A 16,843-nucleotide genomic window follows, 5' to 3' on the forward strand; every position below is an offset into this window, starting at 1 on the left:
TTGCTTTCTTCAGGAGTGTCTCCACTTTATCAATGTACCTTCTATAGAGGAGAGCCCTAAAATATACACATACTACAACAACCTTGAGCTGAGTTTGTGTGACTGGGAATGAATCACCCCCAGGGTCTAATCCCCTCCCTTCAGCTGCTGAATACCCTCTGCTGGGTGCTAATGCTCCCAACTGTCTCCCAGTTACTGTGAGTAAAAAGTTCTCAACTCAAAACATTTTGTTTCCTCTGTCTAGAATTAAAATACCCATATACTTCATATAGGTAAGATTGTGCTGCTCACTCATTTTCAATCTTTCCATTAGTGTCCTCCTGTAACAATACTTCCCTCTGATTTTTTTTTTCCTTTGATTGACATTCTTTATTTTTCTCTTTGTTTGTAGAATTCTGTTTCCATTATTTTTTTCTTGTTCCTGGAACAAAAGTGCCTAAAATAGAAATTGCCCTTGATTTCTGCCCATCATTTAAAATGTATTTCCTGTAAGCTTATTATCTGTTCTCTGTTGTAAGTGTGGCAATATCCAGAGCCTACCCAATTATTCTCTGTAGATAAACCCTAATTTGACTGGGACAATAGTGAATAAGATACTGCACCATGAATATGGTTATTGCTTTCATCAGCTGTGTTATCAAACAAAGCAGACAGAAACATGTCACACAACTGGATGTACTGAGGACTCAGAAAGATAGTAGTGTGTGACTCACCACATGACAAAGGTTAGCTGAGCAAAAAGCAAAAAGCCTCAACCTCTTTCTGCCAGAGAACAGCAAAAAATAGTCTGTGTGTGATCAGGAGTTTGTGTGTTAAATACCTGCATTGTGGTATTTATTGTTGTAACGCTTTTATGGGTGTTCTGCTAATTCATGAGAGAGATGTTCTGTCTATTCCAAACTTATAGCAGTAATTCAATGTGGATCTAATTTTTTTAAAGAAAAAAGAGACTGGAAAAAGTTCTGTCCCACAAATCCAGATCAAAAGCCTATTGCATGTTCCTACATGTGAGATGAGCGCATCCTAAGGAGATGCACAGGGAGGCTGGTGACAGCAACTCCAGCTCCCTCACAAAAAAATTAGTTGCAGTCACCCAGAAAGCAGAGGAGGAGGAAAGGAGCCATGGCATCAGGTGAACAAATGAACTGTTAATAACAGCTTAGAGCTGGAGAACTCTTGTTGCAGTATTGCACCAAAGAATTATTCCATCTAAGGTACCACAATGATATATAATATCACAACAGCAACATGCAGTGATGATTCTGGTAATCTCTGGAACTGCTTTTGGTTGTGGCTGCCCAGCAGAGCTGGGACTCACTCAATTGATTAATTCATTTCTAGGAAGGTTATGGCTTGATTTCTTTAATCCTTTCTAACTTTTAGTTTGTAGAGAAAGTAATATTTGAAGTTCTAATCCAGTCATGAGGGTGCTCCTTTTAGGGTGGGCCCTTATCAGGCTATTCCACTTAACGACACTAAATATGACAACTGGGAATAAAACAGCAAGTCACAAATTTCTCCACAAACTGTTCTTTGATAATACATGTTGTATTTTTCTGTGCTTAAATAAAGTTCTGAACCATGACTTTAACTGGGAGATGTGGGAATATTGTCAGGGAATGATTCATAGCATTGGCTATCACCCTCCTCTTGCAACACATCTTCTCTGTTACACTGTTCTGTTCTGGTTTTTTTTCATTTGTTGCATTAATGTGAGTTGTGAGCAGAGTTCCAGAGGCAATGTATTGTGTAGAGGAGTTGTTATAGAACATTAAGTCCATCTCATAATTAAATGCTCTATCTATTTTCTTGTAAACAATAAGACCATAAAAGAGGTAATAGAAAAAAATGATGTCCCGAGTGCAATGGCTTATACAAAATATGGCCAAAAGAGCTCAGCTTTACAGCCTGCTGGAAGTGCCAAGTCCTCTGGCTTTGTCCTTAACCCAGTAGAGAAAAGTTCGACTCATCCATGGGCTTTTGAGCACAACAGATCGTCTCTTCATGGCTTTTGAGCATTGCATGGCAAGGATTCCCCAGCTAATGAACGAAAGACTGCATTTTTCTGGGTACAAAAGTACTTTAAAAAAGGAGCTTTGTAATCAATTTAAAAGCTAGACCTGAATTAGCATTAGATTTTCCTTATGTTTAATTAAGTCTAATTAAACAATGCAGACATCTTCCTGTCACCTGTGGTGTGATTATGTTAAATATTTAATGCTTGTGAAGGATTAGGCTGCACATCCAATCTATATCTAGCAATCTGTTCTCTCTCTGGAGTATTTTTTATTTAGTTCTGCTTTTGTATAATGAGTTGCATTTCAAAGGAAATTGTTAAATACTTTGGTGGGAAGGGGGACTGCACTGTTTGGAGAGGAGAATATTGCTAACTAGGCACGAAGTGTGGAGGCTGCAGTGCCCTGCCAAGATGGTGTAGCAGGGACAGCACACTCTGCCTTCCCTACAAGGAGAAGGGAACCAAATCAAACCTTTCTGTTTGTTTTAGGAGCTTCAGCATGTCCCTCTTTCGAAGCAGAGCCAAATGATTAAGGACTTTGAAAATCAGAACACAGGGTTCACATTGAAAATATCCCTTGCAGCATGCACACATTTCAAGGTTGCACATTTCTGAGACTTGTTTTCCCAAGGGGCTGTCAAGTGTGTAATAGGAAAATGTATTTGTACATCTCTCCCCTCCTGAGCCCACCCCCTCCTTCCTAATCTTTGCACTTCCTCTGAAACATTAGAATTCATTTCTATATATCTGGTCACCTCTTGGGCTGAACCCCTCTAAAGGAGAGGGTAAGGATGTGTTTCTGGGAGCAAGTGCTTTAAGAGATGGGTGTTTGCATCTGGTCCTAAATAATCATCTTCTGTAATAAAACTATTGGGAAAAAAAATAGTCAGCTATTCATCAAAAATGGGTTAACTGTATTTTTATTCTTGCTATAAAAGGCACATAAAATACTTCTCTGGCAGTTTATTTGCATTAGCCATTATTTGCATCTAAGGACAAAAGACAAATTCACATAATTATTTTTCAATTGGTTGGGTCTGTGTCTGTGTAATCATTTTTTCACAGTGTATGAAGCCCTTTCTCAATAGACCATAACAGTAATAGCTATTTCTTATTTACAACTCGAGGAGAAGATCCAGCAACCAGATTTTATTATGCAGAGTGAACTTTTCAAAATTAAATTAGCAGAGCTAACGTGGTGGCCCATAGTAAACTAATTAGTTGTTAGACTGTTGGCAGAGATGGTATCAAGCCTTTCAGGCTTCCTTACAAACATCCTTAAAAAATACAACCAAAGGGTTTCTATTGCATTCCAGTTAAGCATGAAAATATGCATTCTCTGTGGAATGAGAAGGTAATGTCAGAAGAGGCAGCTGAGGGGCAGAGCCGGGCAGGAAACGGTCCCCAAACCACACTGATCAAAAGCAAAGCCCAGTCAGATGGATGAGAGGTTTTCATTACCACAGTTTAAGTAGCTTGAGCATCGGTATCTTTATGATCTCCAGATAAACCCACATGCTTTGATCTACAAAAGCACTACAGCGTTCAAGGGGGGGGTTGGGGATGGAGCTCAGTGGGGTAACCTGGGTCAAACAACGATGCTCAAAGAAATGAACACACCCCCCCATCTGCTGCTGGGGGCTGTGACTCCAGGAACACCTTCCTGGCACCTGTTGGGAGGCTCCATCATGTGTATTCAGCAGCCTAACTGGCTTTTCAGAAGTAACTTTGCACTTATGTAAAATTAATAGGGTGTTCATTATGAAATCCACGCCGCATCTGATTAAAAGTGCTCTGTCATTGGAAGTAGAAGGTGGAGGCTTTTTAAACTGGGGTTTTGTTGCCCTCTAGTGAATGAGGTCAGCATTATGCATGTGAAATTATTTTGATCACTGCATAATTAATGCGTTCTGAATTGGTACAAAAGTGCAGCCAAATTGCATCCTGTTCCCACTTGAATTAGTTAACCTACGGATACTGTCTCTTACAATGTGTTGCTTCCTCGCCTGAGCTTCTTTTTTCCTTCCCTTTCAATGAGAACACCCGATTGTGTGGGTATCATGATAAGGCAAGGTAGCCAGAGAGACAAGGAATAAATCAACTAAATGGATCTGCAGCACAGGAGCTTTAATACATTGGTATATACTTAATATGTCTCCTGAAAAGAATGTCTAATTATACTGTCATGGCACAAAATGCATTTTCAATAGTGATAAATTATGCCATCATTTACTTTCTGAGAACACACTGAGATTTATGAAAGATTACTGCGAAATTATCATGCCGGGATAAAAAAACGCCAAACGCAGTTATCGGTGGCATCAGGAAAGAAAGAAAGGGGAGAAAAAACCCTTTCAATAGTGCAATAGCAAGTGGAATTCATAAAATGTTATGCAGCATGAAAATATGTTGCTATGAAATGAAATTCAGCTTTACATTGCACTCTCCTTCTGGCTTTGTTACCTGCTAGGGTTTATTTTTTGGGCTTAGGTGAGGAGGTTGTCCCAGTCCTGTCTGTAGTTGGAACCCACAGGGCCTAATTCTTCAGTGACTAGAACCTGGCAGTTTTGCTTATCTGGTATAAAACCAGTGTTGAGGAGTATCAGTACATTAAAATATGAATTATTTCGTGTGGCCTTTACTCAAACAGCCTCCAACTCAGCATGGGCTGACCCGGGGTACACAGGTACAGACTGCTCTTATTGAACATGCTTTTCTTACACCTGACTTGAAATCTGTGTTCTAAAAGTTTTCCAGGTTTTTCTATCTTTATTCCTCACTTATTTTCCAAAGAAATCTACAGAACCGATGCTATTTGGTGGCAGCCTGGACAGCCACTGCCATGGGCTGTGTTGTACATTCCAAGGGATGTGGAGTCACTCCTGCCTCAGTCCTGGGCCATCAGGAACCTCCCTTGCTCTATCAGCTCCTCCACTTGCAGGAAGAGAATCAACTCAACAGTTTAGTCCCTTGGGCTTTTTTCTGCATCATGCACAATCCAAAAATAAGCAAATTCTTTTCTTCTTTCCACACATCCTCCTACCAATTCCTTTTTGAGCTGATGCTTCCCTCACTTGAAGGTAACTATTATGGACCTTTTCTTTTTCTTTTTCTTTTTTTTATAGGATTTTTCCTCTGTTTATTCTAATGGGATTGGGAACAACATTTATATATCCTGGTAAAGGATGAAGGGAGTCCACAATGCTGTGGGACTGGGTAGCCCAGTGAGGTCAATTAGGGGCTTGGATAAGGTTCAAAGAATGACAAGTGAGTCCTTTATTGACAACCCTGGGAGGAAAATGCAACTTAGAAGCAAGAAGATAAATAAAATGCTGTGGTGTTTGCTACACTCCACGAAAAACATCTATAAAAACATCCAATCTGATTTTTTGAGAGTGCATGAAGGGTTCCTGGTTTAAATGCAGATTGGTTTTTTAATAATAACTGAGTGCTTAGACTGCTCCTGACAGACTGGATGGGGATGGGGTAGCTGGGGGAAATAGGACATTTGATCAAAAATTTGTCTCACTTTGGAATGAGACAAATATCTTTAGTGCCACCCAGCACAGCCCAAGCAGTCTTGCTGAATTATAAAGGTCTTCCAGTAAAGCCAGATATGATATATATATACCAGAGTATAGTGATAATAACTGGCCTAAATAATCCATTTATGAAAAAAAAAAAAAGTCTTTGTTTAAACAAATAAAATATAAATATAACTCTTCAGTGTGTGAGATGCTTGTTAAATGTCCCAAAGCTAATGCAGGAAGCAAGGCAACCTGTCTTAGAGTTAAGAGTTGCCTTCACTGCCTGCTGCTGTATGAGAGATTTCCAGCAAATCCTCTGCGGTCCCATTCTAATTTTCCACCTATTGGCTGTTTTTATTTGCTCAGCCGTTCCCTGGCAGAGCCTTTGCAGCGCTGTCACCTGCCAGCAGCAGTTACAGGAATGGATGGCCACAGTTCATGGCCAATAATGTCACTGCCTCTGTTCCTTCTGCAGCGCCTGTGATGGAAACCCGGCCCTGGGAGCTGCACCCGGGGATGCTACTGACTGAGATGGGAGGGCAGGAGAGCAGCTCCTCATCCTCCCTGTGCTCATGGGGGGGGAGGTGACAGCATTGACTCCATGACATTTTCTTAACTATAACTGGGATGGTTTGGGCACATTTTATCTACTTTTCTTGATGTATGCAGCATATTCTCACACCTATAGCACCGAGCACTGAATTGCCTTTCAACATTTTAGCTCTCTTTTAGACTTTAAAAGCCATTTTCTTAGGAACAAGCATGACTGGCAGTTGCTTTCGTTAGTCTAAGTTAGCAAACACAAATCAACCCCTTGTTCCCAGCAAACTCTTAATTTTTTAGGAAGTTTTCCCCTCTAGTCGTTACAAGTACTTTTGGCCATAAGAAAATTAACAGCTTTGGTATATTTTACAAAGACATTCACCTTCATCTTCTTCATCTTTTATAGTTGTTCCCCAACATTTTTTCTCATGTGGTGAAATTTTTGTAAATATTTCTGGTTTCCTCTCTGAAAGGAAATTCTCTGGAAAATGCTATAAATAGAGAGGATGTCACTGGAAAGTGCTATTTGCTCTTTCTGAAATTTAACATTATGCTCATGCTTAAACTTAAAAATACTATTGCAAATACTACAGTCTGAAGGATAAAAGTGTTTCCTGAATAGGTGGTAACTACTTCAGGGGCTTGTTGTTGTTATTGAAATGGCAGGAAGGACAGATCCACAATTATGTTTTTTGCTTTTCTTTTTCTCTTTATTAAATCCAGAGGTGATAATTGCTTGGTTTTGTTCACAGCTGGCACTAGATGATAAGTTTTCTTTTCATTAGCCATGTAAACCACTGATATACTTGCTCAGCTCCTCCAGTTTCATCAGATACAGTCTCAGCTGATTTTAGTCCCTCTAAAATGAGGGCTATGTTTGCTCCCAATAGGCATATTAAGTTTTTTTGTAATTGAATCCCATTAATAAAATTTTCTTTTGGTGAAAAGAGGTATTTTAAGGGAGAGGAGAAGAGATCTGACCCACCAGTCGCTGAATCTGCCCACTGCAGGAACCTGTGTGCCATGAGGTGTGAGCACATCTCTGACTGTAAAATTAGGTGAGATCTTTACACTATGGTTTTTAGCACTTCTGGACAATCCCAGCTTTCAAATATGAAGCAATCCTGAATGCTTCCACACTCACTAATCTTCATTTTCAGTTTATTTAAAAATGAATCTTCATTTTCTTTACATTTATCGAATCATATTTATGAAATTGAATACAATTTATGCAGAATCTAATTTATCAGCTGTCGCACAAAATGACCTATTGAGCTCAAAGTCTGCAAGAAGAAAAGGAAAATAGGATCTGGCTTCACTTACAACACTCCTGCAACACCAATCACTAGGAAAAAGGCTTGTCCCTCTGACTGAATGGACTTAAACCAGGACACTACCAACCAAAGAGAGGTGATTTATGTGTGTGTGTTTGTTCACAAATGGCTTTTGATACAATAGGTGATTAAGGGCCTCATCTCTTGTGTAGTTCCCAACCCTCACATAGCATTTATTTTCAGCCTCAGATCAAAGATGTCATCTCAGCACCAGGGAACTTCTGTGCTGCAGAGCTCTCCCAGTTTTCCATGGAGAGTCTGGATGACCTACAAATTACTGTCCATCTTTGGCTGGTGGCAGTAATGGACTGAGGACTTGGGCTCCTTTAATCCATTCATGGTCCTGACTCACGTTGTGTGTCTCCATCATGCACTTGGAATTCTGTCCTTGTGAACCTGGAGGAACAGATCAGATCTGATGTTTCAGAGTTTTGAATTTTTGCCTAGAAAGCCAGCGTTGTAAAAGTTGATGCTGAGTGGTTTTAAACTGATGGAGATTCAAGATTAACTCGTAGAGTCAAAAAGTTAAGCCCAGCATTTGATATCAACTGTGGTTACGGATTTGAGAGGGAGAAGAGATTTGGGGCTTTCCCAGTTTATTGGGATTGCTCTGATCTGAGCCAGTGCAATTTGGAGGCAAAATTTTGCTATAAAATTAACTATTTTGACTGAAAACAGACAATATTTGGATTTTCATACACAACCCTCTCCCCAAGAATGCTCTCTCTGGGAGGCTGTGGGAAAGATTGTCATTGATACAAAAGAATTACATTTGAGCACTTAATTTTTTTTTAAGAATACCTGCAAATTCGAAAGGAAAAAAGTAACTACCTTTCCTGCTGTAACAGCCACACATTTTCTCAGTCCAGAGAAAATCTCCAGTTACATTCTTTAGAAACTGTAATAGTACAAATAAAGGAAATGGATGTTTGCTGTCATCTCTTAAAATCTCCAGTGTTTGCTTCATTAAACTCCACGCAAAATGTTGGTTCACATGTAGGTCCTTCCCTTTCTGCAATATTTTGCAGTCCTCTTCTCTGTTTGTTCTTCTTTCTTATTAGTGATTCTGAGGATATTTTGTACCTTGTGCACATTTTTTCTTATTAAAAATGTAGAAGTAAATATTGCTCTGAGGGGTTTGGGAGTAAATCCAGAATTAACTTAATGCTGTCATGGAGCTTCCTTCATTTTTGTAGTGCTATATATCAGTGCTCTGAGCCAGAGTCCCTGCATGACATAAAATTTAAATTCTACACAACAAAAATATTTCAGTGAAATGTTTTTCCATTTTTTCTCATTAATCAAAATAACACGTTTCACAGAAAAACAAGCTCTGATCGTTCTCTTTGTGAAAAACTGAAAGTGGATTATCTTGTTAGAAAATGTAAATCTCTGGAACCCAAATGACACATTTCAACTACCCACAAATCAGATTCTCGTTCCCAATAAACTTCTTTTCTGGTTTTGTTTTGTTTAATTATAAAAACCTAAAGCCTGTCAAAATCTCAGAATGACACATACAACAGAAAATCAGATTGCTGCCCACCTCTATTAGTTTCTATAATAGTTTTCAACTACCAGGAGGAAAAATGAAGCATTAGGAACAAAACTGTTTCGATGACAAGATGCATCTGAACTTCTTATTTTCTGACAAACAAGAAGAATATCTTTACTTTTCCTTTTGCTGCCTTCCAGCTTTCTGACAGTTATTTCTCTGCCTTCTTCATTGCCAACAAAAATGAAAATACAAACCTTGATTTAGAAACTGCCAATATTCTCCGTGGCTGTGGGATTGTGCACACACATGCTGGGTACATTTTGTGTCTGGTGCCAATTAAAAACACACATATATCCAGGCTTGTGTTTTTATCTGACCATGCCTTGGTGTTTATTTATAATAAGGTGTGCATTTTTGGGGAGCACTTTTTTCTCCCTCGGAGAAGCCATGGATAGGTGTGTGTCTTACTTGACAGATAAGGGTGGCACAGCCTCCAAAAGGTTCATCAAAACCAACACACTTCGACAGAACAGGCTTCATAAATAATGTGCATCAGTTTTTACTCTGTCAGTGTAAATGCACATCCTCCAGTACTGCTTTGCACTTGTTTTATCCAGAATGTCTCAGAATAATGAATAAATCATGGTCCTGTACACATGTATGTATGCATATGTATGTGTGTATATCTATACATAATTCATGCCATAAATACCTATTTTGGTCTGGCACAGAGGTCATATATAAAAGTGGAGGTGTGCTGAGTCACCGGTCTTTGTTTTACCTAAAGGATTAACCTAGTTTCAGATGCTGCAGATTATTTCATTTTGCAAGAGAAACAGATGAATGCAGATTATCTCGATGCAGTCTTTTTTCTTTTTCTTTTTTCACCCCACAAAGAACACGCAGCATTTGTGATCCCCGCTGGAAAGTTCTTTTGCTTATCACTCCTGGCTGTTTCCAGTCATTAATTGGCCCCAAATTGCTCATTAAGTTTTTCTCATCCTGCCAGTTCTCCTAAGCTGTATGTGGTGCTTCCTTCTGCCTTCTCTCTTTGGTTCTCTTGTCACATAAATCTTCATAAACAAGAGTCATTGCCTTTCCTTGCATGTGCTGTTGTTTAAAGGAGTGGCACAAACCAGAGTCTTGGATTTGTTTTGAGTTTCTGGTTCCATACAGGGGCATAAATTGTTGACATGTTCCCTTTTATTTATAAACTATATTTGAAAAACATGAACAAAACAAGAGATATATTTTGCCTCAAGCTCCATTTATTGGGCAGATTTCACACCACCTTACATCAGTGATATTTAACCTTTTTGTGACTTAGAACACCAAACTGAGAACTGCAGCCTACGATTTGCCCTCTCCAGTTACCACATCCTCACGTGGCCTTCAGCCTGTTCCATCTCTCTTCTCTCCACAGGACACTCTTTGTCCTCTAAATCACTGTGCAAATTCCCATTGTTAATTTGCAAACTATAATTTACACAGTGTTGCACCACTTCAGTATTGAAGCACCTGAAAAAAAAAAAAAAGCTGCAGAGAAAATGCGCAATATTGTCTGGAAATTACCTCCCAGGACTGTGGGGTGCAGAGTTCAGTTTTCTCTGCCATTTGCAGAAAAAGAAGATAATTTAGATCTCAGTGATGTATAATTAGTACCCAAGAAGTAATATCTTCATTGGACAAGAAGAAAGGAATGGAAAAGGATCCTCAGGAGAAAGGTCTGTGACTAGAGCTGCTGGCACCAGCCTGAGATGCAATTGGATTTCAGTAGATATGATACACTAATAGAGGCACTTGTCCCACTGTACAGGAAGTGCCTGTGCTGGGACTCCCAATGCACTAATTACTCTGTTTAATGCAAAGGCATTTGTGGAATAGTATTCCAATAGAAAAGCCATGTTATCTGCATGCCAGGGGATTCCTACCCAGTCCTGGACCAAGTGCCCTCCACCTGAGAATAAATGACAAATTACTCCTCTACTTTGTTCTTTCTTCATTACATTTGAAATGCAGGATGTGGTCTGTGGAATATTTTCAGTTCACCTTGTTGTTCCCAAGATATGGATGAGTTTGTGGCACTCAGAAAGTGCCAAGTCTAACATGGTTTTAGTGCTAGGAATTTTTTTTCTTTCACATACTTCCAGGAACTGCTCACTGCTGATGAGTAGGAGCTGGTATGGGAGATGCTTTGTTTCAAATACTCCAGTACATTGTAAGGGAAGACAGAGAAGATGCATTTATCAAAGACAGATCTTACATTTCTGCTCAGGCATCAAAGAAGGGCTTGAATTTTCAGGAGGGCTGAACAGCTGCTAAATTGTTGAGAACTGTGCCACACCTGGATGAGCAGGTCCTTCCAGAGGCACAGCCCTCCTGCAGGTGTCTGAGTGCTGATGGTGGGTGAAGCCAGGACTGGGCACTGCAGAACAGCAGGGCCTTTATTCACTCCTTGGACTGGTGATAGAGGCACCAAGGAGGGACATTTGCACTTCCCAATCAGACCTGGTTGGGAAAAAAAGGCAAAACTCCTTTCTAACTGAATTGAAGCAGGAGAAATGAGAGGGAGAGATCAACACCTATGTACTGCTCTGGCTTGGTGCCTGTTGCTCAGTGTGAGCAACCCAGCCCCTGTCCAGGATTTCCAAAGGGAGAGCTGGCAGGCAGTGCTGAGTGTTCACCCCAGGCTGCCCAGAATCCCCTGGCTGCATTTCAGAGATGGGTTTGAGTTTGGGCTTGTTGGGTTTTTTATTGTTTCCTTAGTTTTTGCTGTGGAGGGAAGAAAAGCAGGTTTAAGTTAAAAGAGTCAGAAACTTGACAAGTCTAGAATTGGTTGACAAATCCAATATATTGCTGGCAAAGTTTGTGAAACATCAAAGTGCAAGAGGTTGGAACACCTACAGTAACAAGTAAGAAGCAAATCATGACAGAGTGAGTGACTAAGGTGTTAAATAAAGTCTCAACAAAACCTGTCACAGGTTTTCTGATAAGCTTTGGAAGAACACCTAACAAGTCACTTTAATAGCAGCAGTTATTGTTTGATTACATTAGTGCTTTGAATGCAATGAGGCTATTATTTTGTCTTTCTGTCTTCATAAGAAACAGTTTTTTGGTTACCATGTTCCAGTTTGTGAAAGTTGTTGAGCAATTTTATTTTCACATTAATTTACAATGTCCCTTTCCTATGGGGAGATGATTTTATTTTGACAAAGTGCAGAAGCACTCAAGAATTCCTAATATTTAATGTATAGAGAAGGTCATGAATTCATATCCATGCTGGGGCAAATATTACAGTCTATGTGCCAGAGATGGATGGCACTTGTGTTATGCCTCACTGCTAAAGGAGGCAGTAAATCATAACATGTTACTTCTCACCTTGCTGAAGTTGTAAAATGGGTATAACATTTCTTTATGTTGAAAGATCCAGTTAGGGACAGGGAAGGTCAGGTCATGCAGAGCTGGGCTTCCCAAAAGGTAGATTTACCTTTCCAGGGTAACTGAGGCACCTTTTGGGACACAAAGTACAAAATTTTTGTAGTGAAAATCAATAAATACCTGGCTGTCCATCACTGTCTCTTTGCATTGTCATGATGAAGTTTCCTCTTGACATCTGATTTAAAAACAAGAGATTGCATTGTCACTTCTGTTAATGCAGGGTTTGTTCTGCTCTTACTGTGGATCAGCCCAGGGTGCAGAACTGGTTATGCAGTCCCTGGGAAATCCCATCAAATTACACTTGGGGAACATGGCAGGGTCTGCAGGATAAATTTTTCCCTTTCCTGTGCTCCTTACCCTGCTGTAAGATTTGACAGGTAAATCTTGGGCAGCAGCTCCTTCTGAGGAGCCCAGCACATTTCACTTGGTGAAGGGGGATGCTGAGCGTGGTGTGGCTTGGCCTCTTCAGCTCCAGCCATGGAAAGAGCAGCCTGTGCCATCAGCTGCTTTGCTCCCAGGGAACTCAGCATTCCCTGATGTCCCAAGAACTGGTAAATAGGGAAACTGTATTTGTTATTTTTGGCAAAACTGGAGTGGGCTTAAGTGGAAAGGCCAATCAAGTGTACACAGGAGAGAGGAACAAAATGTTAGGGATAAACAAGCTTGTGGTAGTTGGAGAAACTGTCCCAGTGAAAAGGAACTGATGGACAGGTTTTTGTCAGGAGGTGGGTTATTGGGTAGGGTGTTCAATTTTTACTTTTGTTACTTAATTTGTGTTTGACCAGTAAACAGCTCAGAGGGTGTCCTTAAAGAATTTTTAAAGAAATTATTTTATATACTTTCCTTCCTTCTTTTTTTTACTGACTTCTTCCTTCATTTGGGGTTCTCTCTGTCTTTGCCATCTTCTCCTCTTCTCTTCCCACCTGCCTACTCTTTCTCACCATATCTTTTGTATATTTAATATTAGAAAAGCACATAGAAGACATAAGAGACCTTGGTCCTACTAGATTATTCAACCCCTCTCACACCTTATGCAACAATCCACCTTTTAGAATATTTAAAATACTGTAGTGACCCAAACATAAAATAGCATACAGAGGCTTGGAGTGCTCACATTCAAGCTCTGATTTTTATATTATCATACTTATTTGCTGAAACAAGTGGGAACTAAAGGAAGGCACTGCCACAGGCAATCTGCGTCACCAGTTGCAATGTGCATCTTCATGGCTAGTTTATAAGCAAATTCTTCAAAATTGTTTCTACAGAGTTTGAAGGTTTTTCTCCTGCACTGTATCCATGCTTGATAGTATACGAAAAAAAATAACAGGCTCTCTGATAATACAGTATCTATACCTTTAGCAAATGATTTAAATTCATTCAGCTGTGGGCATGCAATAAGGCAAAGATGCAAACAATCCTAAGCAGGGGGAAGAGGATTGGCCTCTGGAAAGAGAGTCAGGGTTTGCTTTTTATGTTTGGTGCAAGTACAGATCATTCAGCAGTGAAATGTGTAGTAGTTACAACATTAGCTGATTGGATAGTTAATAACTTTAGCTCAGAGAGACTAACAAAAGGAAATAGATGGCATTTCTAATAGCAGTTAAGGGGAATAATTGTTCTATCTAACAATTGACTGAATAATATGTCAAGCAATATCAACATCAAAAGGAAGGTAAATGCCAAACAAGCAAATGAAACAATGATAGCTTTAAAGCTGTAATATTTGCTTGGGAAACAAAACGAGCCTGGCATTATGTGAGGACTTGTCTGCATGGGGGAATTCATCACTGTAACTCCATGGGTATAATTGTACCTTTCAAAGCACCATAATCCACACGAAGAAAAGGCTCCCTGGTTGCAGAACAGGATTCTCCACACGAGGAGCTCTGCAGCTCTAACTGGGGTGTCACAGTCACACTGCTGTGGCTCCAGGGGGCAGTTTGCCTGTGAAGACAAGCCCTGAAGGGTTTGATGACCCCCTGCCACGGGTCTGCTCAGCTCCCCCTGCCCCAGGCTGGGGCATTTTGCTCTGCAGGGCTGCAGTCGAGATGCAGAGCCAGATGATGAACCCTGCTGCTGTTCAGGCTGTAGCACTCGGTGCAGAAAAGTTTCAGGCCCATGTGGGAAATATCATTTAAATGCACTCAGGTTTATAACACACAAAACAACCCCACCGTTCCCATATTTTACTGTGGCATATTTTCCAATTGTGTTAATATAATTTTTAACATTCTTTAACCTGCTTGCTAGGAAGAAAAATGAGAGTCTGATGTTCTCTACACCTTAATTAAGTTGATAAATAGTGTCTTCGTGACATGTGAATAAAAAGTTAACTCAGAGCTTTGTGTTTGCGAAGAGTCAGTAATTTTCATGACTCAAGTTTTAATAAGCTGAATTTGAAACCCAGTTGGCTGGGAAGCAATTGAGGTAAAAGGAAAGATGTAGTACTTCTCTCCCAGCACCCCACACACTTGGCTCTGAATCTCTGAAACCACGTTCTGATGAACACAGAGAAACTCTTTAAAAAGGAAAATTCAGATGTAACAGGTGAAAAAGTGTAAATTAACAGATCTGAAAACCACTGCTCTCTGGGGAAGGAAAAATTCATCTCCCATCCAAGGGTCTGAGCTGACTCAACGTGGAGCTGATTCAATGTGCAGGCTTGTGTCTGAAGGTCCTCTGCTTTTGAGAAAAGCACTAACACAGGCTACAGCAACCACAAATGTGAATAGCTGGGTGAAAATCCATGAGTTTCTCTGAGTTCTGGGCCTCCTGGCGAAGCTGTGAGTGCCCAAGAACAGCAGTGGTTACTCTGCATCCATCCCACCCCGTCAGCAGTTCCAGTGGGTGCCGGCAGCATGGCAGCACCGATCCATCCCTGTGAGCTTGCAGATGTTCCAGCTTAAAGGAGCCCAAGGACAGCATGTCCTGTAGAATATTTGATGATTTTAACATGCTTAGGTACAATGTGGCCTCTTTTAAAATCTCTGTGAATGTATAAAGATTATAGGTGCTCATGTAGGCTGTACTTTACAGGAAGAGAAATCAATTTTTCATTCCTTGGCAGCAGTTTGCAATACAACTGGAATATTACCTGAACCAAGTAAACAGAATTATCTTCTAACCTCAATGAGAAAAACGTAGCAGCAAGTCTTTATCTCTCTATTTTCAACTTATATTATCTAAGTTTGACTGTGATTTGAAAGAAAGAAGGGAGAGGAAGATGAGCCAAATGCAGAATTGTTATGAAAGAAGCAAAAACAAGCCTTGTGAAAGGCCTGAGAAAGGTTCACAATGGAAATTATGTTCGGTTTAAATTACTTTTGCAGGACTGGAATGTGGCAGTCAGGAAGCTTCTGTGAAAAGTCCATTCTTTTTTCTTCTGTGTGTTTTTTGTTTTTTTTTTTTTACCTTTATTGGTTTGTGTTTGTATGAATTGCCTATGGCCCTGAGAAATACCTGTCTTAAGTGTTCATCCCCACTTTTCTGTTCCTGGAGCACTTCACACACATTAAGAGTGTCTCTTTTATAAACCCTCTGTAAATATTACGTTGTTGTTATTATTATCCTCATATAACAGTTATGACTTCCTCAAGGTCACATTAAAAGAACTGGGAATTGGATTTTTGTCATAGAACATTCTTTTCCTCTTTTTGCTTACACTCGAGATCTATTTGTAGAAATCTACCCACAAAACTCAAAAAAAAGTGGTGCTTAGATTGAGGGTCATTCCATGAGCAGCAGGAATATTCAGCAGTACACAGAACTCCCTACCCCTAAATGCTTCCTGAAGGTGTTGCATCTCCTTTTAAAACTTGGTGTGTTGTTTTCAGCAGTTGGCTGCGTGTCAATGACAGATACAAAGACAAGGACAACCCACTTGTGACATGTCAGTACATTTTGGTGTCTAGAAGTAAGAATTTGGGTGCTTTTTAAATTATACACCCTGTAATTACTGTATCAGAATTAATGGAACTGCACCACTGCAGGTCAGTGGAGTGTTTTGCTCAGGGGATTTTCTGCATTATGTCCATATCTCACTTTTTTGAGGAACATTCATCCCCTGCAATAACACAAGTGGCCAATTACCCAGGGCTGCATATGGAAACAACAAATGAAAATTCATTCCTGCTGGGATCAGATGACTTTCACAGTTATGGTTTCTCTCCTTCTGAATGTGTAAGTAGAAATGTCTTTAATGTCTTTAAAATTTACATTACATAGTCTCTCATAATTTACTCTCCCTCACAAAATCTAATTATAGAATTTGAGTTCGTGAGCTTTTTCGTGCTTTAGTGAAATCCACACAGACTGATACATTCCTGCAAAAAACAGTGTGATGAAAAAGAAATGTAGTTTTATTTCTCAGTACATATTGGGGGAAAATAAAGGGATTTCGTGTTGAATCTATAGAAACAATATCACAGCAGTTCTCTTGCTTTCCTTGTGGAGTCACACACGGCATTTTACAAACAGGTAAATGTTT

This window comes from Lepidothrix coronata, unplaced genomic scaffold (genome assembly GCF_001604755.1).
Source record: "Lepidothrix coronata isolate B3197 unplaced genomic scaffold, Lepidothrix_coronata-1.0 Scaffold49, whole genome shotgun sequence".
Taxonomy (NCBI): domain Eukaryota; kingdom Metazoa; phylum Chordata; class Aves; order Passeriformes; family Pipridae; genus Lepidothrix; species Lepidothrix coronata.